The sequence below is a fragment of the Haliotis asinina genome, chromosome 1, assembly GCF_037392515.1.
Source record: "Haliotis asinina isolate JCU_RB_2024 chromosome 1, JCU_Hal_asi_v2, whole genome shotgun sequence".
Classification (NCBI taxonomy): domain Eukaryota; kingdom Metazoa; phylum Mollusca; class Gastropoda; order Lepetellida; family Haliotidae; genus Haliotis; species Haliotis asinina.
The window spans coordinates 37,979,922-38,006,740 of record NC_090280.1 but is presented as its reverse complement, the minus strand read 5'-3'; the positions used below and the strand labels follow the sequence as shown (position 1 = coordinate 38,006,740).

Sequence of the window (26,819 nt, the reverse complement as noted above, 5' to 3'; positions counted from 1 at the left end):
AATATATGCACGTGCATAAAAATGGATACAAACCACTCAGTTTGTTAACTCCACCGCATGTAAGCTTCGTTGTGATGTTGCCACACACAACGCTCATTCTTATGTCTCCAAAATGATCAGTCGTGACAAGGAAATGTGATACTAGGGTTACATTCACGATATCGTCCGTGGTCTGGTACTGTTGTAGTGTCTTGTTGATGGCCCCTGTAGCCAGGAGAACTTCAGCTTGCTGAGGGCAGTAGAAGCCCCAAATGTCAACACTCAGGGTGAGGTTAATTCCTGGTTCCAAAGAAGCCGTGTACTTATCACTCATGATAGTACACTGCGGTGGACCTGGTTATAAAAAATACGATGTAGGTATATTATCACTAAACTAGCAATATTATAACCCGTTAATAAGGAATATAATATACGTATTATCTCCAAACTAGCAATGGTAAAACCAAGTTAAAATATATACAATGTACGTACTGCATGTATCTCCAGAGTGCAGACATAATGAATCTCACACAAACACGTAACTTTAAGAGCAACGAAACCTTTGACACCGGCATGGCCAAAATATGTAACATGCAGACAAAGATAAAACTTGGGATATTAGGATGTTAATGACACTGAACGAATTACAAACAATTTTTCATTATGTTCTGTTTCCAAATCAGTTAAGAAATATCACCCAAAATTTACATAAATACAATACACTACGGTATAATGAGCATATTTTTAACGAACTGATGTCTGTACAAACACTTCTTTGATAGTTACTACTTCTTGTTTATCGTTCACGAAATGGGTTTAACCAAATATGGTAATAACCAGGTTGAGTCAGTGGGTCCTTGGAATCCGTTACAACCGGTGTTCTCTGCAGCTGTCGACATTAATTTGAACTCACTTTTCTGTAGCCTTTTCACCCCACTGCAAGTCAGAGGCCGCCGTTCGTCGCATATGAAGTCTAAAGTTACGTCACCAAGTCGTGGGATATCGACACTGAAGTTCGTGTTGATGGTTAAATATGATACACCACTGATGTTGTATCTCCCCAACTCTGCAGTCACATCACCAGTAGTGAAGTCAAAGCCAGTCTCCAGAGAACAGTAATAGCTTCCGATGTTCACCGTCAGGGTCAGCTGTGTTCCAGGTTCCAGGGAGTCGGTGTGCTCGTCACTGCTGATGCTACACTGTGGAACCTCTGATTGAAGGACAATATGGAGAAGAGATTCATCAACCTGCATTCATCAGTCCATCGGTCATTAAACTGTCCAATGAGACGTAAGTTAAATATTTTCTTCCATGTACCAGGAAATATTTAGATTAAGCTTTGAAACTTATAGGCACTTCAAACTGACCTGTAATGTGAGCATTTGGAACAATCTAATTAGTGTCTAACGGATTTTCAGAAACTCATGCTTCTCCTATACGTAAAATGTTTCCACCTATCATTCCTACAGTCTGACATTTAAAACAGAATGATAGGGAATAGGTCAGACTTACTTTCACATTTTTATAAACCCAAAATTATTAAGTATCATACATGACATTATGCGGTACGGTTAAACTGCATTCATCTTCTGTCATGTCTATCAATATGTTTTGATTTAGACTATTAGTTTGTCATTTAACAATTGCTTGTATATGTTCTTCTTGTCGATGTAGCTACGAGGACTTAATTGTGGTTTGTTTTCGGCCCAAAACTGCACACCTTGTTTACTACCATACCTTAGCGAATCGTCGTACATATACAGTTAACGTTTATGTTTGCAAATTTGGCAACGTCCTGTTAGTCTGCCTAAACTTTAGAAAATCAGATTTTAACTGTAGATAACACACTCAACACTCAGAAAGGTGTGATACTGTTTCATCATTTTGTGATTCAACGTTCCGGAATACTAGTATATTCTTATATTGTTGTAAAGAAGAGTGAAGTAATACAAAAACAGACCCGACTTAAATACACATGACAGGGATTAAGTAAGGCACCATTGCTGGACAACGGTATAAGAATCTATCCCGAAACGTCGCATCATAGCATAATATAGACATTGTTGTACACAGATTATTGTATTCATCAACTTCTAAAATGCCGGTTAAACAGATCATTAATCACTCACGAACTGCCGCCAGCTGACACACTTCTGCAGGGATGGCATCCACTATAGTCGCATCCAAGATATTCCATGTACCAGCGTCTGCAGTTGTGATGCTGTCTATAGTAAGTGTGGAGTGTGTGGTGTTTAAGGTTGCACTATATCCCGCCACAGGGCTGCAGCTGGGGTTGCAGGTGACGACATACCGTCCATCAGGTCGAACCCAAACAAAGCCTGTGTAGTTGCTTCTGTCACCTACAATAGTGTACTCTGTTCCCAGAAGACCACCACCACCTGGGCACATGGAGTCTACTTGAGGAACATCTGAAATGAGAGACAGTTTGCTGCTGTTGATGTATGTATTTTATCCATGTGTATACATTATCCTCCCTGCCGTGGTGTGGCCCAGTCATCTATTGTCACCTGATTGATAGCAGTGTGAGCATCTACGCCATCGCATCTATTGCATGTAAGAGTGAGTGAGTGGGTGAGTGAGTGAGTTTAGTTTTACGCTGCACTCAGCAATATTACAGCTATATGGCGATCTGCAAATAATCGAGTCTGAACCAGACAGTCCAGTGATCAACAACATGAGCATCGATCTGTGCAATTGGGAACCGATGACATATGCCAATCAAGTCAGCAAGGCTGACCACCCGATCCCGTTAGTCGCCTCTTACGACAAGTCGCCTGTTATGGCAAGCGTGGGTTGCTGAAGGTGCCATTGTTGTAAGAAGTTGCCATTTCATAAATCCTTTTCCTTGTCATTAAGCCAGCTGCTAAATGCCATATAAAGAAGTTACTGAACCACAGTAAGTGTCCTTAACATAAAGCCAGAATCAAACAAAAGACACTGCCTTTCGCAAAGATTTCTCATGATTATTGGAATGGTTTTATCCCTGTTGGTATAAACTTCTCATGTTACCGGTTTACAGGGGTTAGATGTAGCAACCGCAGTAGTCTCTGTATTTCGCAGTTGAATTAGAACGTGTTCAAGCTAGGGAAAGTGCTTGATTAGAGGAAATTGTCTTTCGATACAACTTCACGAATTATCAACGGCAACCACATCTGATCCAGACTAGATTAGTGACAGTGACGCAGTCAAACAAGGCTGAAACCAGACAAGGGGTGACTACTTGTCGAAGTTTACAAAGAAGCCTGCTGCATATTACGTTACTATCCAGCCAGCACTAAGCCTACTGTTTGCGCAATGATGACAGTTTAACAAACCTATGAACTGAAGTAAACCGTGTGTCGGTGGATTATCATGTACCACACGTATATTTGCCACTACCACAGGATCTGCACGCGAGGCGGCTCCACTCAGGGTCGCGCACCAAGCGTCCGTACGACATGAGTGCATGTTGCGACCTCTGACTCGTTGCCAACTACTTTGAAATATACTGAACATGAATATAAAGTTTTTAAATAGAAGACAAACACATGAGCGCTTAGTTTTATGGGATTTATTTTTATCGAAACCTGTGTTTCTGTTGTTGTTCAGTATACTTCATGTCGATAACGAATTAAACAGAGTCATTCCTGGTGCTTCGGACTTCGGAAATATTGTATTCCATATTCCCAGGAATAGATGCCATTAAATTGAACTACTTGACTGTCATGGAATCAGTATCTGGCTTCTGCTTTGGACAGATTACCGGAATTGCGGACTGTCGTTTCACACGGATTGGAACATGACATGATAGAAGGTGACTGCTAGAATCATATAACTTCTTAGGTTTAAGCTTGAGGGCGATAATACAAACAATAACCGACTGGTAACGAAGTCAGAAGAAACTACGTACCTGTAGTTGGAGGAAATGATGTTGTTGTAAACGGGGTTGTTTCAGTTGTTTCCGTTGATGGCGACACTGTTGGTAAAACGTCGGAATATTTTCCTTTATAACTTGGAAACAAAGGACAGTATGCAAGCCTTGCACACAATGTATGATCAAGTACTACTGCTGTACTATTAACACATCGTCGGAAAAGGAAACCGATGTGAAAATGCTATGCAATGTCTCCTGTATTGTGTGTGTACATATTAGTATGTGCGTATATTAGTGTGTGTGTGACAGAGAGAGTGTGTGTGTGTATGTGTGTGTGTGTGAGAGAGAGAGAGAGAGAGAGAGAGAGAGAGAGAAAGAGAGAGTGAAGTCACACACAAGTCTACGTACCTGTCGTTGTCCAAGGTCTGGTAGAAACATTCACTGGCAAAAGAGATGTTTCACAATTAGATCAAATATCGTATTAATTCATAATAGAAGTAATCAAAACGATTTACATCGTCGCTCCCGAAAGACGAAAGCATAGCTTGAAAACAGCATGTGACAACAAATTCGCCAACATGGTATACTTGTTCTGAGCAGACAAAGAGTCGCCGAGACACACGTTCTTAAAAACTAAACGGCATTTGACAAGAACTGACATAGTTTTGTCGTCTTGTGTGTTTTTATTTTGTTGTTGTTGATATATAACACCTCTTTCAGTAACACTTATTTGAGCTTGACACCATGCGCTTCGACCTCAACAGCTGTGGTACTATAACATGCATCAATCAAGACAAGAAAACCTGACCACCCATGCATCTTAGACGACGAGCGTGTGTTTGATGTCATCGTGTCCAAATTAGGGATCGTTCATAGTCAGAGGGGTCGGGGATGATGCTATTTATTAAGAAGCATGTACCTCAGCCACTCCTGAGGTTTATGTACAAAAGTAGTGACTCCCCTAACATATCACGTACAAAATGTCAATATCCCCCATCCCTCCCACAACCACCAGCACCTTTCCACCATCGCATATTTTTGAAAGCATAACCTTTAAATAGTTTAATGTAAAACACTGCAGGTCCCCTTTAGTGCATGTGTGAAAACTTGATGACACCATACCTCCCCAGAACAAAACAGGTGACATCACGATCACCACCTAGCCATAAACTATGAACGGCCCCTTACCTAGACCGAGACTCCAGGTATTCCAGATTACTGGATTGTCAGGTCCAGACTAGTTTCGCAGACCGCCACCACAAAGCTGGAATATTGCTGAGCGCGGCTAAAAACATTCAATAAAACGTTCCTTACCCTGCGAACCTCTTAAACCCATTCTTAACACTTTGGCTGTGATCACAGTTAGGAATTCTCAGCGAAACGAACGTTTCGAGAATAAAGGCTCTGCAGGTTCTCACGCTGATTCGTTAATGATGGTCAAAGCTACAACCATATGCGTTTGAAACAGAATCACCCGGGCACGGAGGTCCCGCGATAAACCCAACTGTGCTTCCGCGTCACCGTCATTAAGACCTAACTTGGTGCAGGCAGACATTTAGATGACAAGTGTACTTGTCTGTTAGGCGCTAGAAAGTTAACAGTTCTAGCCCACCGGGTACATTTACCGCTGGGTAAAAGGCCATTTGAGGTAACATAACATGTCTGTACTGCTATCATTCTCCACAATTGTTTCCAACTCCCACAACCAACACCAGGCTGTCTTTGCCTTAGAGTCTCTTCTCCAAAAGCTACCTCACCTTTTTCAATTCAAATTGTAGCCACACCCAGTAAGGATACTGTTTATGAGTTATTAAAGAGTTATCAAACGCCCTTTGCTAATGTGTTGGTCAGTCTATTGATAAGTATGGGTTTTGTCAAAACATCCAATACGTCATTGTCAGTAAGTTAATATTATTGCCATTTCGTATGAGACACAGTTTTATTTTCAAACAAGTACCCTGGAATAAACCCAATCTGCTTCACAAGGCATGCCTACACAACATTTGATTGAAGATATTTGATACATGTTTTCTGACAAAGGAATGAATTTTCAGAGTATGTCTGTGTTAACAAACCTGTAGGTGTTGGTGTATCAGATGTCGTCGAAGACGTATCTGCAAAAGCCAAGAAACACAACACCGATTATCCATATCATATAATACTGTGCATAGAATGTGAAAATATAACGTTTCTTAAATACTGCTCTCTGCACGTCTTCCGCTGGTCCTGGAGTACGTGTTCTTCCTTATCCTATACTCACTACAAATGCTTATCCTGGAGTATGTGTTTTTCTTTACTCACACATAGTGGCTACCATGGTCACCCTGGTCTGCATTATCCTTTACTCTCTAGGACTGGCTACATTGGTATATGTGTTCTTTTTTATCCTTTACTGACAGTGGCTGTCCTGGTATATATGCACTGCCTTATCCTTTACTCTCTCCTAATGACTACCTTAGTCTGCGTGTTCTGCTTTATCATTTACTCAAAACGACTACCTCGTATGTATCCTTTTCTCTCTCTTACTATGCTTGTCGTATGAGTTGACTAACATGTCATCGAGTCCCAGTTGCGTAGATCGACGCTCATGCTCCTGATCACTGGATTGTCTGGTCCAGACTCGATTGTTTACAGACCGCCGAAATATGGATGGTATATTGCTGAGTGTGGGGTAAAACTAAACTCACACACTCACTTTATCCTTAACTTATTCCCGATGCGTGCCATGGTCTATTTGTTATACGTTATCCCTTACTCACTACTGGCGTCTACCCTGTGTATACATTCTGCTTTATCTTTTACTCATTTCCAGTGACTATCCCTTGGCATGTGTTCTACTTCCTGCAATAAGCACCCTGTAGAAACCTCACATCTGCTGTTGGTTCATGTTACAATGGCGTATCGAGAGGAAATATATGTTTCAAGTTGTAGCGACAAACATCTTCCAACATTTTCAGTTGGTATCCTTTTAGTTCCCTATGATTTCATTGTGGTTTCCTTGAAAACTGAAACTGTATTTTGTACTATGTCTGGATGGTGTCCGGTGCGATTCATTACCCACTCCCCGAAACAGGATCCAGGATGAACAACTTCTTTATTCAGGTGATGAAAAGTTTTTACATAGATTCTTGCGTCGTTGTTAGACAAGTTGATTAATCCATTTGTCAGACTGCATGTCGTGTACTTATATCAAGTATTAAAAATCAGATCTTGTGTTACGCTAGAAAACGATAACATAATCTGTGTGGAAACATCACATCACATGGATATAGAGGTTGTTCATCCATTACGTTTATTCTTATTTGACTACCCAACTTAAAAATTGTCGCTGAAAGAAATTAACCTCCGAGTCCACATCGATCACAGTCGATCAATAATTATTATCATGCACTATAGTTCCACAACCTGATAAAGCGATTTGATTTATCGATATCTTACATCTTACCAATCATTCATTAGCCATTTATAAAATGCAGTCAAATACAAAGTTCATTAAAGTAAATAATGTGTATTGACGTATTTCATTTGACATAATTGCGAATTCAGTATATAAGCTCGAGTTGCTGAAAAGCTAAATGCTTAAAAATTTAACTGCAGTTATTCAATGTGCGTATGAGCTTGTCCTTGTCTTCGCTTCTTTATACAACCCTGAGAAGGCACTTGAACGGTTCATACTGACACGTCACACATTTCAACATACCTGTCACTGTCTCAGGTGTCGTCGAGGAATTCACTAGTAACAGATAATGCTGATAATTAAAACATCAAATTAATCATCAAACAAGATATGCACACGTCACCTTTGTTTCAAAACCATATTCTAAAAACCTGGATTTGACCCGAAGAAAAAAAGCAAAAATAGACATTTCAATTTAAAAACAAATTGTACGTTCATTAGGCAGACACAGTATTGCAAACTTCCAGACACAACTGTTATACTTCTAAGCATATTCGCCATTCAAAAACCGTTTTCTGTGTGCTTCAGTGTCAGCTATCTTTTGCCACATTAGACTCCAAGTTTATCCAAACTATACTATGCGGATTGTGGCCTAGCCTACTGGTTAACGCCGACAATTCCTCAAATGGGCATTATATGTGTAGCCTATCTATGGTGTTCACCGCCGTGATGTTGCTGAAATATCGCTAAGAACGGCCTAAAACTAAATTCACTCACTTTCTCCGCCCATTACCTGTATGGATCTGCCGACGCAGCTTAAGTTAACACGCATCTTGCAAACATCACAACATGAACGTTATGGTGGATGAATAATTACACATTTAAAGTCACATGCGCAGTATTTCAGCCATATCGTGACTATGAACGTTACAAATGTGTAAATTTATAGATGAATAAAAGCAAACGTAGTCAATATACTTGTCTGTCTGCAAAAGACGGTAAAATAAGTAGTCCATCACAGATTTACATCTAAACCTAACATGTAACCCTAAAATGCTATGCCTGTTGGCAACAATGTAATACAAAAATGGAACAACTGAAGATAAATTATGGGGACGTACAGTACGTTTGCTGCTTGCATAGCACTCTAACTGGATTAACTTCAGTTGTTGGCGAGTGCACTCATGTGCAGTCATAGTTTATAATCATATATATTCTACGTTTTAAAAACCTTGTAAGTTAAATTTTCTGAATGTTTACGGGACTTATGTATCCCCTCATTACTTCTGTGGTGAGCTTAACTATACTTTGAAAGACGTGGTCTTACATACTCTCTCTGGGGGACAGCGATTTTACAATACTTTGACCCCCTTTGCTAATATAGCATTAACAATCTCAGTTACAAACACAATTTCAGGTAGTGATCTACAAATTGTGAAATATATCTGATCTATTTGCCAAATATCTTCAAAGGAATACATTATTCTTACCACAGGACATCAACGCCAGGATCAGTACCAGCAACAGAGTATAATTCCGCAACATTTTCCCCCGAAGCAGCAACTATGAAAATATTGCTGATACCACAAGTCACTTTTCTTAAACTGTTAGCATAGGTGAATAATAACCTTGAGGAATATTTGAGAAACTGGGCCAGATTGTTTCCCAATAGACAGTTCATGCATTGCAAATCTCTTAACAAAACATCTTGGACGGACATCAGATTGCAATGTAAACTTTGATGGATATGTCAGAGTGATCTGGAGGACATTCACTGGGCACCTGTACAAAGCAAACACCACGCAATGCAACACTGGCGTGTGTGCCTTACGGTACTGGGTATCGTACTTGTCGCTCGTAATCCATGGATAACACGCATCAGCACACACGAGAGCTGATGTTACGGGGATTAAAACGTTTAGAGTGACGTTAGCTTGAGCGCATGTCCCTCCCTTAATGTTTGTCATATCTTGCGAATACTGTTTCAAATCCTACAGACAATATGCTACAACGAAACAGCTGGACTTATAAGCCCGCCCCTATAACACCCACCCTTCTACCTGTCATTTCGACCCTCCCCTCAACATCAATTGTCGGCCCTCGCTGATGTCGCCTGGTTAACTATCCATTTCATCATTTCAGTCATTTATCTCTCCCACTTTCCATCCATCGCTCCACTTTTTATCTTTCATCTCACCAATCAACTATCTGTTTCACTAATTTTGTCATACGTCTCACCAGTACTGCTATGCATATCCATAGATGTATAATCCATCTCACCCCTTCTACCATCCATTTTACCATTTCTGTCGTTCATCTCACCCCTTCTACTATCCACGCCATTACATCTATCATCCATCTCACAAGTAAACCATTTATCGGCCATCCATAACTCCCGCTTTACAACCCAATACCACCGTGATTCTATCTATCACACGGCCAAATTACAGCAAAGCCTCACACGTCATTACACGTCACTTCACCTAGCTTTATACCTAGATAATCACGAGGTAAAGCTACCGACACGAACTCTCAACTTACCAGCTACACCCAGTGATGGCGTTTGATTTTGTACGAGTGCGTACAGAATACAATTATGTAGTCTAAACCTTTTGCGTGTGAAATTTTCATTACAATCCTGAATCATTTCAAAATTTATTGTTTCCTTTATAAGCCGTTTTAAGGTACTTTGTTTTAAATTATGTAGGTCACACACAAATGTGACAAAACGCTCTGACGCAACTGTTATTTACAGATATTAACCACATAGAAGGATTATTGCTAAACTCACTCACTCAGTTTCGATTCTTTTCCAAGATTGTCCCTGATCTCGAAAGATGAATAGCAACGCTTGTTCATTCTACATATATGTTTTCACTGTCAGTTTATTCTTATTATTATGTGAGCTCAAAGTCCAGTTCGTTGATATTTCCACAGTACATTCACATACACAGCCTTGTGTATTCATGTTGAATACAAACGTGATTCTATCCAAAACATTTAATTGCACAGAGCGACGTTTCGATGTAGGTTCTTACATCGTTATCGTTATCGAGCTGTGAGTGAATACAAGCAGATGATGAGAAGTATACATACATAGTACGTTTTGACAAACAGCGGATTAACATTAACAACAACATACAGTTGGATAACAACTGCAACATAATAGACAGAGGCCAGTGAGAGACTAGGAACAACATTTCAACAGATTGATTATTATTATTATCATTTATTTTTTTTGGTATTTTTGTTATAGTGTGTACTGTTTGATGAATTCTATGTAGGCTGGAGTTATATAGTGTTCTTGGTGTATGTTGATCGGTGGATCTGTTCGTAAATGTTGTCTCCCAGTTATGCGGAGTCTGATATGTAGGATTTGGCTGTTTTACCAAGTGGGGAGGGTATTTTGGTGAGGTGATGGGCGGTGTTGTAGACAACTGTGTCCCTGGAACATACACGTAGTCTGGCGTTGATGGGGTCTTAATGGATCCTGATGGTGGAACGTTCGTAGTGGGGTTGTGGATGTGAGATTTTTGGTGTTGTGGGTCGGTGATCTCAAAGGTTTCTTTCATTCTTTTCAGTATGGACTTGCGTTGACGTTGGAGTGTGCTGGTAGGGTTTTGTTGAGCTTCCTGTAGAAGGTGGAGTCTGGAAGCATCTTGTCTACCAGGGAGTGGAATTCCGGCATGTCAATGATGACGATGGCTCGTCCTATGTCGACTGGGTTATGACTGGTCTTCCATGGGTTCTTTCATGCCTTGTTTCTAAGCTTGTGTGAGGTTAGGTGTCTATCGAGGAGCTTTTTGAAGAATGTGACTTCCCTGATGTCGTAAGTAATCTATCATGCTTCCTGGTGCTGGAGTCCTTTTCTCCATATTAGTGACGAAGTCGTCGTAATGGTTTGGTGGGTATGAAAATGAGGCATTTGGCTAGGAAGGACAAATAACAAATCTTTACCAAGTTTACCAAGTTTCACAACGGAACACTTGCTACATTGCGTCATACCCGTACAGAGCTGAATTTGTGTCAATTTACATTTCTCATGCATGAAAAATGAGTTACTTTTCGAAAACTAAAATAATCGGTTATATAGTGAATGAGTGCGTGAGTGAGTGCGTGCGTGAGTTAACAATCGCATAATCATAACGGACAAAGTTTTAAATTCATAAATTAATAAAACCAATGTTAGATAGTACTTCCTGTTTGCAATGGACAGTAAAACAACTATATTACCATGAATTTATGCATTTAAAACCATTAACTAAATCTGAAATAGTTTTGCTATAAATGCCAATACAATATGAATACGCCGGTTGTTTTAGCAATATTCGAGCGCTATCACGGGGGAAACACCGGAAATGGGCTTTACACATTGTACCCATGTAGGGAATCGAACCCTTTAATCAGACTACCCAATAGACCCAATAGAGTCCAGTGTTATAAGGGTATATTTACACTGAAACGAGCGGCCGACCATACCATGTACCACTGTCTGCTGGGGGAGACAATGTCAATATTCTGTTTACATTAAACATGTGACCGTGTATTATACATGTTGTTGTAACAACCGACCTAGATTCTGTAGGACCTGACCAGTGCTTCATGACTTTTTTAAATGAGTGAGTTTAGTTTTACGCCACCTTCAGCAATATTCCCGCAATATCACGACGTGGGACACCTGAAATGGGAATCACATATTGTACCCATGTGGGGAATCGAACCCGACTCTGTGGCGTGAGGAGCGAACGCTTTAACCACCAGACTACCTTCACCTTGTATAAGTATCATTGGCAGCTGAAAATAATTCGTGTGCAAGATCACACACCTTAACTGAATTTGATGACAATTCTGCACAGTTTGCAACAAATTTCACGTATTGTCACAAAATGTTATGAGATAACGTCATGAATGTATTGTTGGGAAATATTACTCTACAGGATCCCCGCCCTCCGGCCACACGCGATCTGCAACTAATGGACGTTTGCATAATTTACAACGTATGATACCTTACCTCCTCTAGACACACTTCCGGGACAAATTCCCACGAGAGACCGTCGTAAAACGATTTCAATTGAACCATGAAACTCACGTGTCTCGTACAAGAGGTGTACGTGACTGTCAATAATAAGAAAAAGTCCCTAACATGCACGAAAACCCCCTTACAAAAGCAGTAATGAACTGTTACACAAATGCACATCTTTGGAATTTCGCATGACGGCTTTAAATGGGGAAAATACTCCGATACTGCTTAGTTGAATAAATGCTAACAACCGTATTTATGCATATGAAAGGTACCTGCACGATCGCGATTCCTTGCATGAGACCATTGGCTGTAAGGTGCGATATAAATCTTGATAAATTTAGCCAGTCTGTGCTGTGAGGAAGCATAGGGTGTGTGTATGAAATAATCGACCTGATGTTGGTTGAAGTTGTGTGAAGGACGAAGGGGTTATTGCTTGTCCTGCCTCTCTTCATTTCACTCGCCATCACACAGGAAGTTTTGGATTATTTCTTTGCGAAACGTGAAAGTCTAGAGAACCAGAGTGAGTGAGTGAGTGAGTGAGTGAGTTAATGTTTAACGTCACATCGGCAATATCGAGAACATTTAAATTAAATATATGCATATGGAAAAATCTGTCAACGAAGGACAGTAAAACAACTAGCATATCACAATTTTAAGTAAAACTAGTATGGAAAGTTAAAACTAATAGCACTATTTAGACAATGCATAATAAAAACAGACTATAGATCGCCAACAAGTGAAGGTAGATCACCACACTAGGGACCATGGGGACTTACAGTACCTTTGCTACCTGCATGGACCCTAGTTGGATTTACATCATCCCCTCAGCTGCTGGCGATTGTACGAAAGGTTAGCCAAAATTAAAACAACATGAATACTACGATTAAAAACCTGGCAGACTTAAATTTACTGTGAATGTTTGTGGACTTACGTACCCTCTCAGGAGGACAATAATTTTACAATACTTCAACCCCCTTTGAGGGTACAGCCACCAACAATTCAAGTTACTAATTCAAACTACCAATCATTAAAATACATCTATTTACAGAAACATACTATTCAAAATTCACCCAAAAAATCAATTTCTTTTAAAAAAACCTATAATAAAATGAGAATTAACGTTGGTAAAAAGATCCTTCATTGTTTTAACTGTAAAATATTTATCCCTTGTGATGGAGAATTCAACACAGTCAAGCAGAATATGCTTGACCGTGACTCTCTCATCACAAGGGATGCAAAATCGAGGATCCTCACCTTTAAACAGGTATGCATGAGTATATCTAGTGTGGCCAATACGACATCGTCGTAGTATGACCTCTTCAAATCTGGACTGACAACCCAAGTGGGTATAACCAATGTAAGGTTTTATCTCATGTAATTTATTTATACCCACTTGGGTGTCCCACTTCTTTTGCATCAGATCACGGATATAAGATCTAATGGTGGCTTTGTAATCACTGTAGGGAATAAGAAGCGGTGTCACAGATTTGTTTAGTGCTGCCTTGGCAGCAAGATCGGCCATTGTGTTCCCTGAAATGCCTACATGGCTGGGTAACCAACAGAAGACGATGTCGTATTGGCCAGTAGCAAGATTATTATACAATTCAATAATGTCAATTAAAAGTGGATGTTTACATGATAAATTTTTAATCGCCTGGAGACAAGAAAGAGAGTCTGAATAGATTATATATTGTTTACGTTTAGGGTGTCTTTGAATATATTTGAGAGCTGTTAATATGGCGTTAGCTTCAGCTGTAAAAATAGAACTACTAACTGGTAATCTAGAAGATATTGTTCTGGATCCAATGACAGTGGCACAAGCCACAGCGCCACCATCCTTGGACCCATCTGTAAATAAGGATTTATAATTGCTATATTTATGTTTTAATTGATTATATTTTTGCTTATATTGTAATTCATTAGTCTCTGATTTTTTAAATGTGGTCAATGTTAGGTCTACTTGAGGCCTGACCAACTGCCAGGGAGGAGAAGAAAGAAGACGGGAGGGAGCTATGTTTTCCAGCTGAATCCCAGCAGTAGAAAGAAAAGGTGTAATTCTATGTCCCAGAGGCGGGACAAGAGAAGACTTTTTGTTGTATAAATCCTCATAAAGGGGATTGAAAACACAGTTATATGCAGGGTTAGAATGATTAGAGTATAATTTAGTAATGTATTGTAAAGCTAACTTTATACGGCGCTGCTCAAGAGAAGGTTCATCAGCCTCAACATAGAGACTGTCAATAGGTGAAGTTCTAAAAGATCCAAGACAAAGTCTCAGACCTTGATGATGGACAGGATCAAGAAGTTTAAGATTGCTTTTGCAGGCTCCCCCGTAAACGATTGAGCCATAATCAAGTTTAGAACGAACTAGTGATCGATAGAGATGGAGAAGGGTAGCTTGATCCCCTCCCCATTTTGATTTTGAAACAACTTTCAACAAGTCAAGTGCTTTCAGGCATTTAGTTTTAAGTGATTTAATATGTGGTAAAAAAGTTAAATGTGAATCAAAGATTAGACCCAAGAACTTGGCTTCCTTCACAACTTTAATAGGCGTCCCATCTAGAGACAGTTCAGGATCTTTATGGGGTTTATATTTACGACAAAAATGTATGCAGTTAGTTTTCGATTTAGAAAATTTGAAGCCGTTTTCAAGACACCATTTATTTATTTTGTTTAAACAAAGCTGCAGTTGCCGTTCAATGGTATGCATATTTTTCCCACGACAAGAAATATTAAAATCATCCACAAATAACGATCCATCAATTGAATCGTTTAAAACTTTTGATAAACTATTTATCTTGATGCTAAAAAGTGTGACAGACAGAATACTGCCTTGTGGAACACCCTGATCCTGATTGTAATGATCAGACAGGGTAGAACCCACTCGAACTTGAAACTGTCTGTTATTTAAAAAGTTGGCAATAAATTGAGGTAAACGACCTCGCAAGGCGAAGTCATGTAAGTCTTTTAAAATACCATATTTCCAGGTTGTGTCATATGCTTTTTCGAGATCAAAAAAGATAGACACAGCATGTTGTTTATTAATTAGTGCGTTTTTAACAAATGATTCTAAACGCACTAAGTGATCGACAGTACTTCTGTTTTTACGGAAACCACACTGTATATCAGTTATAAGGTTATTTGTTTCCAAGTACCAAACAAGTCGATTATTTATCATGCGTTCCATGGTCTTGCAAACACAGCTAGTTAACGAAATCGGCCGATAGTTGGATGGATCGGTATGATCACGTCCAGGTTTAGGTATGGGTACTACTGTGGCGTCACGCCATGATGAAGGAAAGTTACCCGATGTCCAAATATCATCAAAAATATTGAGAAGAGTTTCTAGGCAGGATTCTGGTAAGTGCTTCAGGAGTTGATAATGTATGTTATCAGCTCCTGTAGCAGTATCATGAGCTTGATCAAGAGCAGTATGGAGCTCATGAATAGAAAAAGTTTCATTATAATCAACCCCATTATCTGAGTTGAAATTAATAATTTTTTTTCTTGTTGTTTTTGATACTGTTGGAATTTAGGTACATAATTAGAAGAGGAAGAGTGTTTAGCAAGGGTTTCACCCAGTTTATTTGCGATATCTGACTTATCAGTAAGTACTTGATCTCCATGTTTAAGATGATTGACACTAGGTTTAGTACCCTTACCATTTAATTTTCTGGACCATATTCCATACCTTGGACATAGGTGTCCGAGAATTTATTTTAGATACATAATTTTGCCAAGATTGGCGTTTGTTCTGTTTAAAAGTACGCCGTGCTTTAGCATTTAAAATTTTGAATTTGTTTAAATTATGCACCATAGGATGGCGACGGAAATAATGTTCCACTTTTTTCCTTGCCTTCCTAGCTTGTTTGCACTCATCTTTGAACCATGGTTTTCTTACGTGTGGAACTACAGAGGAATTTGGTATACACTCATCAGCTATGGAGTTCAGCTGATCAGCAAAAGATTTAATAGCATCTGGAACGTCAATAAAAAGTTCAGGTTTAAGTTTTTCAGCACACAATGTTTCATATAAAGCCCAGTTAGCCTTTTTAAAATTTCGTCTTGAAGATGGAGGAACATCAGATGGAGTTATAGGTTTTAATACAGTAGGAAAATGGTCACTTCCACACAGGTCATCGTGGACTGACCATTCAAATTCATTTAGTAGTTCTGAATTTGTCAATGACAAGTCAAGAGCAGAATAGGTCCCCGTACCAGGGTGTAAATACGTGTTGGAACCATCATTATAAATACATAAATCATTATCAGAACAAAAGTCCTCCTACAATTTACCTATAGTGTTTATATTTACACTACCCCAGAGTGAGTTGTGGCCATTTAAATCTCACATTATAATACAGGGCTTCGGGAGCTGACCATATAGAGCTTGAAGATCAGTTTTGGCAAACGCCAAAGACGGTGAAATATAAAGAGAACACAATGTAAACGCTACATGTAAAGTAATTCTCACTGCAACAGCCTGCAAATTAGTAATAAGTGGAACAGGGCTTTGAATAACGTTTTGTCTGACTAGAATAGATGATCCTCCAGTGGCCCTATCACCCGGAGGTGAAAAACAATGATATGCATTAAAATGACGAAGGTCAAATGTATCTGCTTGTTTTAAATATGTCTCTTGGAGACATATCGCTGAAGGTGTAAAATCTTGGACTAATAGCTGTAATTCATGTAAATTAGTCCTCAATCCTCTACAGTTCCACTGTAGAATATTATTGGAATAAACTATCTTTTTGGTGGGTTAATAGGGGATCTACCCCTCACCTTTTTCGAGGGCGACAAGCTATGTGCCCTGGGATGGAAGTTTTCTGACACTTCCATGGCCTCAAGCGATCCGTATTTATTGAATAATTTTACAGGATTTCCTGAACCCGTCTGAGGTCTGCCACTCTTTTTTGAAGATTCTGTTCTTGAGTCAGTTTCACTTTGAACAATATTCTTCGAGCTTGTTTTTGATCGTGATTTGTGAGTTTCTTGAGACAAAGATTGTTCTCCAGATACAGATGAAGTCTGACTACAGGACTGTGACCCGGCTTTAAATACCACCTGAGTGTTGACAGAAGATGTCAAGGTTTGCGTAGACTGTTCGGGTGCAACAAACTGAGCATTGTTTGTTTTAACCCACGTCAAATCTGTCTGGCAATGTATCGACGAGGTAATTACTTTTGGGGTATATTCAGGAGTTCTGACAACAGATGCAAATGATTCAGTATGTGCTGCAGATTCCACAAGTTTTTTGGCGTCAGAAAAGCTGACGTTCTGGGTGAATTTAATTTTACTGATTTCCATTTGTTTTTTCCAGACTGGACACTCTTTGGCGAAAGACGAATGATTTCCCGAACAATTTGTGCACTTTTTATGGTCACTGTTACAGTCTTCTGTGACATGAGTATTCTCACTGCAGTGGGCGCATGTTATGGGCTTGGTACAAGTGTTAACACCGTGCCCATACCTTTGACATCTAAAACATCTTAAAGGCTTTGGGATGTACACGTCAACTGAAATACTACAGTAACCTGCTTTAACGGACTTTGGAGGATTTGGCGATGAGAAGGAGAACAGATAAGTATTTGTTTGGACCGTTTCATTGTTTCTGCGGATCGTGAATCTTTTAACACAAATCACTCCCTGATCTTTCATCTCAGAAGCAATATCCAACTCAGACATATCAGCAAATAATCCATCTCTGTCTCTGATTATGCCTTTACTGGTATTCAGAGTCCTGTGGGCAGTGATAGAGACGGGAATTCCAACAAATAATTCTGTTGACATGAGGTTCTTTGCTTGCTGTTTTCTGCTGCATTCAACCAACAGAGAGCCTGAACGCAAGCGTCTAACGTTTTTAACCTCACCTGCAATGCCATGTATACCCTTGGAAATGGCAAAAGGGTTAAGTTTCAGTGGCGTCTTGTCTACAGTTTCTAAAACTAAAAATCGTGGCCAATAGTCGATTGAGTTGGAAGGTCGTTGGTCGTCATCATCGTTGTCAAGTTGACGTTTATTGCGTTTTGGGGGGGTTTGGTATTCCATAGGTAGTATATATGTTTCATCATCCGAGCTCCCCACCCACCACGGAGTATCACAAAGGACAATGCTAAACACAAGCGGGTTTCCAACTTGCAGCACCAAGGATACTCAGATGATATACTCCAGCAGAAAAACCAAAAGATTAATTCTTCCACCAGATTGGCCCATGAGCCACCGCTTTCTGGGCATAAGACTCTAGGCAGAATTCATGTAAACAAAATTCAAGTCAAATAATATTCTGAGCAAAGGGTGCCAAGACTAAAGTTTAAACAATTCCAAAACAAATTTGTGCAATTACATATTATCTATGCACAGGGCTTGGCATGACCAGCCGATTGGTTGAACCGGGCCCATTCAACCACCCGTCTAGGTGAAGTCAGGGCCAAAGTGGTGTATTGGGCATTAGGAACACTGGTCCTGCTCCCATGCCCTCAACCACCAGGATCCCCTCCTCCACCGACACAAGGCCGCAACCCACGGCAAACGGGTTGGTGGACCAAATATCCCCCCGGGTCCACTACGGGGGTGTCGGCGAGCTCTTGGCGTTACCCAGCACCCACCACGAGGAGGTGGCTCGCCACGGGTGCCTAGAGAACCAGAAGTCTGGAGAGATCCCTTCATACGTACTTCATACTGATAAGCTAAGATATCTGATACTCTGCTACAGGGGTGACGCCTGTGCTGCCGTGACGCATCAAGAGGCAAAGTGCTTCCTCTACAATGCATCTCTAGCAACATCTGGACTACCAGCTCTGGATGCCAATGGACTTGTATCTGATGTTGCAGCCCCTGGAGCCAGAACATTCTTGAAACAAGGTTAGTCATTACGAAACACCAGTCTTTGGTTGTGAATTCATTCTCTACATACATTGTATTCAAGGTGCTACGGTTTCATCAGAACAAATTATCCAAGGCAGCGGTCATGCTCAGGTTCTCCAGTTACACAATGTTTTCAAAGTGCTAAGGTTTTACCAGAACATATTCTCAAAGTCAGTGGAAGCTCTTGTCCCTTTATTCCCTACATACAGTGTATTCAAGGTGCTAAGGTGTCACCAGGACGGTGCAAACAAACACTTAGCTGAGCGAGTGAGTACGTGTTCTTACATCATGGCCACACCGGCAATACTGCAGTCATATCGTGACTAAACAAGACATTTACCGGTGACAGATTCAGCTATATCATAAAATCTCTAAAGAAATAAAACTAGAATGGTACTTAATAGTAAAGCTATATTTTGGACAACACAACATGAAAACGGGGAATATGTCGCCAGATGGAGGGGACATGCGTTACCTTTGCTACCTGCAAGGAACTTAGTTGGATTTATACCATCATTTCGGGTATCGTTGACTGTGCTCATTCCAATCAAGTTCACTCTGAATTGTCTACATATCCAAATTTAGATAGCAGTGCATTTGTCGGCAAGATGTGATGTATTATTCTTTACTGGAACCACTGTAATTAAGTGTCATTGGTACATCTGAAAGGCATCTTATTATAGTGTTTCCAGTTATGGGTTAGCCCTTCATCAGTTAAAATATTTTGCTCACATTTTTTGCAATGTACATTTTTCTGTCAATATATTTTGTAAATGCGTTGTGTCCCCTTCATATTTTTAAGAAGGTGTTTAGTATTTGCTGGCAGAGTTGGATATGGTATCTTAGACAAGTTTTCAAAAGGAATATTAAGTGATTTCAAATAGAGCTTCACTGATCTAATAAGCCCCATATATGTAACAAAGACAGTTTTCAGGTTAAAAAGTTTACAAAGTTTTCGAAAGGGTTTATTTTGTTGTTAGAATCAAGTAGGTCGTTAATACATCGCACCCCTTTGTCAAACCATTGTTTATAAAACAATGGTTTACTTCCAACATATATGCTTTTGTTGTACCATAGACTTTCTGAAAGTATATCATTTATGTCATGGTTAGAATGGTTTTGAGATATAAAATGCCACCATGCAGTGAAAATATCTCTGTGATATCTATTGTGGATCAGTGTGAGGCAGTCCCTGATTTACCTTGGGAATAATCAGTGATTTCAAAACGGTAGTTCTTCCAAAGGGAGTAAAAGTACGTGTGGACCATATGGACAATAAAGTTTCACAACTCCTTATGTTTTCTTTATAATTTATATCTACCATATCATTTAAATCTAGAGGAAAAGTAAGTCCGAGAAGGCTGAGGTCACCTTGGTCACAGTTTAGATTAAGGTCTGAGCATAGTTTCATTTTCGATCTATTTGTCGATCTTTTTTTCTATCTATTTTTCGATCCTATCCATATGAGACGTATCTTGTCGATGTTAACCTTTAAACCGGAAAATCTGGCGAAAAAGTTTAACACATTAAATGCAGCATAGAGGCAGCGTTCTGAACAATCCAGTGTACATGTTGTGTCATCATAGAATTGATTCAGCAAATTTAAGTTAGAATACGCACATGTATATCAATGTAAGCAAGGAGGGGTGAATTCCTGACAGTCTTCGTCTGTGCAGATAACGCGAGTTCTAGTCAAACGACTCAGGCAGGATTTGTGTATTTAATTATATATAAGGGACACTTGCAAGTCTTTTCAATGTTTGGCTCATACGACGACGTACATGCGTGTGTATGTCAGGCTGCTGATACTACACCAAACCTAAGCTGGTTTTATATCGCTATACCGAGATACCATGTCGCAGTTAAACATGAATGCCCCACTCAGACACATTATACTGTCTCCGAGCCGAACAGTTCTTGTTGAGGGAGGTTTAATGCCGAGCGGGCCGAGCCGAGCGTCTCCGGGCGGACGCTCCAACATGTAGTTACATATATATATTGCCAATATCCAGATCACCTGCTCAAAGGCGCTTCGTTTTCCCCTCAATGGTTGGATGTCAGTCTCAAACTGCACAATTATCAATCTCAGACAGACAAGCCAATAGAATGTTTTATTAAAGTCTCACCTCATTTTGTTTCAATCTACATATGCTACAGGTTTTAAAAGTATAAAAGGTGAGCAATCCTTGAGAGACAAATTTTACAATAAAATAAACTTCCTAATACACATATATTAATATAAATAAATCATGCCATTAATACATGTAATGTTGAAACATGAAAATCATTTGTCAGACAGTTCAAAAGTCTCCTGTAAAACGAGTTTGCACGGTTTGGCAGTTATAAATACAGTATCTGGGCATGGAATAATAACATCTAAGTCCTGGACATCCGTCAAAGTATTAAAATGTTCATTGGCACTATTACAATGGTTGAATAAACATGCGACTCATCCTCGACGAAAGTCAGGGCAGTTGCAACACTTCATCTCTGCTACCGGCGTGTTGGAGTAACGACCAGTCTCAGTAGAGGGGCGGTGCCACAGCGAAACCTAAGTGCAATTAAGTGCCTCCTAGGTTCATTCCTAGTGATATAATTCTCTAAAGTCCATTTCCGATAAAATCTAAGTTTATTGCCGCCATCCCCTCGTTTGCAGTGTAAGTCACTCTTCCAGTCTATGATGTACTTGTCCATTACTTTGGTTGAGATCTCTCTTGATATAAAGCTGACATGAAAGGTATTCTCAATGCTGATAAACCGTTTGAGGTAAGAGTGTTTAACTTCTTATGAACTCTCCTATTCAAATAGTTCTTTCGTTTCATGTTTGCCTCCTTGAAGACTTTGAATAAAAATCTGTCCAGGGTAGTACTACACATGTGTTCTTAAAATCTGCTGATGAGGTCCCATTGTCGTACACACAGTGAGTAGTATAGGGAATGATAGTCCGAAAACACTTTTCAAAAACCCCTCTAAAAAGCCTCATTTACTAAATGAGGCTTTGGTGGGACTATTAGCTCTTGCTATTATTGCCCCTACTACAAAGCCACGCCATCACGTTTACCGTGACTTGGCAGGCGGTAACACTGTGCCGTACGGTACGATCAATAATTCTTCTCTTACAAACCCCCTACCCGGCCCACCCCTCAAGTAGTACAAGTTAGGTTCGTCGGCTTTCATATCCACTTTATCTATGTTGTAAGTTTTGACTGACCATATAGGATCGGTGGCTCGCTTACGGTTATGTTATGTTTATATCGATGAAACAGTTTAATGTGAACCGCCTACGATCTCTTTGGTGTTCATAATAAAGGCTTGCTGGGCTTTTTGTATTCCCTGTGCTATGTACTTTTTTTTCTCGTCCTCGCTGATAGCAGACTTACGAGACTTGGATCGAATATCTTGTTTCATTCCGTTATATTTTTTGAGTTCAGAGAGGATTGAACTAAACTCCTCTTCTGAGATCTTACTGTCAGAGAGTGCCGTGGAAATTCGCTCACTCACTGTGTTCAGCTTTGCTTCAGCCAGAACCCTGATCTCGTCGTGTTTCAATACCTTACGATTAAGTCTGCGTGATACTAACTTAAGAGCCAACCCTACCAACCCTGTCACCCCAGCCGTTATTTCAATACCTAGCACTATAGGTGCAGCCACGATGGTGGTTAACAACCCAACGCCTGCCGCCCCTAGTCCCATGCTGGTTGCCATAAGGGTAGTGTCAGCCCCATCCACGATATTGAAAGCTCTATTGTATTTTTTACATAGTGCTTTCCGCGTGTCACGGTCTTGTTCTAGTTGACGTTTCATATCACATAACTGTCTCAAGCGGAACCCATCTACGGTTTCCAACGTCTTAGCTACTTCCTCTACAACTGGGTACAGACCCATCCTATAATATATATTTTGAAAGATATTTTAATTGGGGTTCAGTTAAAAATCTATCAATGTATTTGAAGCCTATAAGTTCTATACTAGTATTCAGGGCAATAGGTGAGAGGCTAATAAAATATTCTATTCTAATAAAAACTCCACTGGGGCTTATTAAGTGGTTTATAGGACCCGTGGTATCCTGTTGTATAACAATACGACAATATTGGTCTGTGTAAGACCAGCGTATTGACACCCCGGGTAAAATTTGGTGTAATATTAGGGGTCTCTATCGAATGAATCCGTAAAGAAGACTTCTATGATGAGTGTGAAAGGGGGGGTTATTATTTCAGGATTACTAAATGTTAATTTATTTTCGAAGAAAGTTGATAACCCTTTTTTGTCGTAACCAGCATGTTGTCTGTGTGCTAATCCCCTCTCCGGAATGAAATCCCCGGCCCAGATACCGTTGTTCCTAATCTTAGTGATCCAATTATTTTCGTCTATTGTGATATAAGGTGAGGTGGGTGTTAAGTTGATCAGCCATTTAGGTTTTGTAAAATCTGGTAACGGCACCGGTCTGTACACGTTGTCTTTGAAGTGTAGGATGTATAATTCATCTTCCTCACCAGGCTGATCGAATCCCTCCGTATCTCCCAGGTCGTTAAGTGTAGTGTTGGGATGATGACTGGTCATTATTATACTATTATGATATAATTTCCAACTGGTTTTCTGATAATAATTCAGGGGTTAACTTAATACCCATGAAGTGTATGTTGTCAGGCAGGAAGATATTGATTAGTGATATCTTGTTTTCTACGATCACGTTGACCCCCTGCAGACTGGTCTTGGAGTCGACACCCACCCGCACGTAAACGTTGCAAACTTGATACTGGTGTCGTTTCACCCACCCGAGTTTGATCCCCTTCACGATCTCAACATCATTCACCGATGGTTCCCCTAGGTAGACTTTGATGAATAGTGTTGAGTTTGCCGGTAGACTCTCTAGTATCTTGACCACGCCTTCGAATTCAGACACCAACTGCAATTTCACGTTTTGCATGGCCGGTTTACTCGATAGCATGTGGGCTGCTATAGTGTTGACTGGGCTGACGACTATACTACGTCTCTGAGTTGGGACGTAAGCCACGAGCAGGGTTCCATTGTTCACGACTTTGTTTAGGTGGTTGTCTTTGTTATCCGTGAACACGTAAGGGGAGACGAGTCTAATATTGAGAAACCATTTGTTATCGGGTAACAACACCCACTTGTCATCTTCGGTGAAGACGAGCATATATGGTTTGTTTTTGACGACGGTAGTGCTCTCAACATCGTCTAAGTCGAACAGTTTACCTCCGAATGATGGGTATATTCTCCAGTTGTCATCACCGGTGTTGACGAGGGCGTACTTAGTGTTGGCTGTTGCTCCTGTGGTATCTATCATATCACTTAGGGCTCCACCGGAGGAGACTTCAACGCGTTTGTAAATGTTGTTTTTCAGTTGCAAGGCGTACGTTTTACCATCTACTCCGGGAGCGTCGAAACCGCGTGTGTCTCCGAGGTCGGAGATCCCGATATTGACGCATTTTTTCACTCCGGGCCCTTGTGCGCTGGTCATGTTACATGAAGTGTTAAGCTGAGGTATCCTATATTTACAGGATTATGATTTATATCTAACACCGATATTGTCAGTTCAGGTATGTTGCCCTGGGTTAATCTCTTATACTGCCGTGGTGAAAATGACTCGGTTCTACCGTCGTTGAATTTCTCAGTTTTCACCGGCACTGCTCTCAATATAGTGGAAGGGTGACCTCCTTGAATGTTATACGTTGTGCTCACCTGGCCGAGATGAATGTACAGCTCTCGGTACGGTACTAGGTCGGGTAACTTCGTGCCTGTGACGGTTGTTGTTGGTTTTATCTCGTCAGGAGACATACCGAGTATCCTCGCTAATGGTCGGCCGAGCCTCAAGGAGGTTCTTCCGTTGTTGATTAACACCACTGTGCCGTTTGAGTCGTTCATTTTGAGTTCAGCTCCCAGGGGTTTGAAGACCTCGTCGTTTAGAGAGCACACGCTGTAGTAGCCGTCAGTTATCTGACTGCGAGTTCCACTGACGAACAGCTTATTGTTGCTGATATTAATGTTAGTCCATTGCGGTAGGTAGGTGATATCGCAGAGTGCGACTTCGAGTTGACCTGACGTGTTATCGATCGCGTGCGTCAGCTGAACGGCCTCACCGCTCGTTATTCCTGGAAGTGTTATGTACATATTATAATATATGAATTATAAATTATAATATGGATTTAACACACTTGAAAATCGTGGTGAATGCAGATGGTACGGGGTTTAAAACAACCTTTATTGATATCTTTGAAAAGTATGTTGTGTCCGTTAATAACGCGCAGGCGGTGGTAAACTGGAATCAAAACCCAATGCAGTTTTGGCAGAACCAACTCAACTTTGCTGTGTGGTGTGCGACGACAGGGTCGGGTGTGAAACCAGACTACGGTATAGACGAACTGAGTAAGGCGGTTATTTTGTTTCATATTTATTATCAAACGAGACGAATATTGAAGGAAATAAGTGCTCCTCTTCCCCAAGATAAAGCGTGGAGTATGACGAATAACCCCTATGATAGACGCGCTTATGAACGTGTTTGTGGGGAGTTTGAGATTCCAACGAATAAAGACTTTCGCCTTCCTGGTGTGAACCATGGTCTCGGTATAGTTCTCGTGTACTTCTACAGGTCCGGAAAATATTATGCCGGTTCTAAAGATGGTTCATACAACCCAAACCGGCATACATTTACAGGCCCCACAACGAATGAAAAGATCCATGTCAGCTGTATAAAGCAAACCAGTCCTGATGCAGCCACAGCCTGGACTAAAATGATCTCAAAAACATCGAAAGGATTCACTCGTGCTGGTACAATACGCTTGAACGACTCGATTCGAACGTACGTGTGGGCGCTGTTGGGTGCGCAGTCGATGACGCGTTCTAACATCCTCGGTAAGGGAACTGCTTACGACGCTCAGACACAATTCGTTTCCAACGTTGATGATGCTATCAATTCTCCAGTTGATCTCCCGCGGGCCATAGAACGCTACCAAAACGTGTTAGAATACGCCAGATCGAAAGTCAATTACGTGTTCGGCGTGGGGTTGTACATGGCGCCGAGTGATATGCAACTGAGAATAAAAAAAGTGGTGGGTTATAACAATGAAATAGTCATAGCCACGAAGGATCAAAAGTTGGGTATCAACCCCGATATTAACACCCCACATATCCCACACACCCAACCACGTGAAACGGGTATAGTTGCGCCGCCCCCGGAGCCTAAAGTTCAACCAACACCACAGGAGGTGGCCCCTCATATGCAGGCCTCCTATCAGCAGCATATTGATAATAAAACAGCCTTAGTGGTTGGTGGGGTAACTTTGGGACTTATTTGGTTAAAGATTTCTTAGCCGCTACGTACACCAGACCCGCCACGGCGACGATGGCTGCCCACAGGTTTTGACTGAGCCACATGGCAGTTTTAGACAGAGCGCTCAACAACCACGAGACGATGCTACCCAGGATGCCGGGAAGGGCTTCGGCGGCTTTACCAGCCAGTTTAGCTAGGCCTTCCCCGAGTTTTTTGATCCAGTCTTTAACACCACCACCACCGCCTGGAGTTCCCCCGCCGCCGGCAGGCCCCACAGGGGTTCCTCCCACCAGTGACACCACCAGGGTTGATATGATTAAACCCAATGCAGTCAGAATGCTGGCGATGGTGATCCCTTGCTCCCGGAATAATATCCGAATCCTGTCTG

The 26,819-nt window shown here is 40.7% G+C and overlaps 1 pseudogene; it reads right to left on the bottom strand.

Moving 5' to 3' along the window:
• LOC137272390 (uncharacterized) overlaps positions 1 to 26,819 on the bottom strand; it is a 49,244-nt pseudogene that overhangs the window by 3,015 nt on the left and 19,410 nt on the right.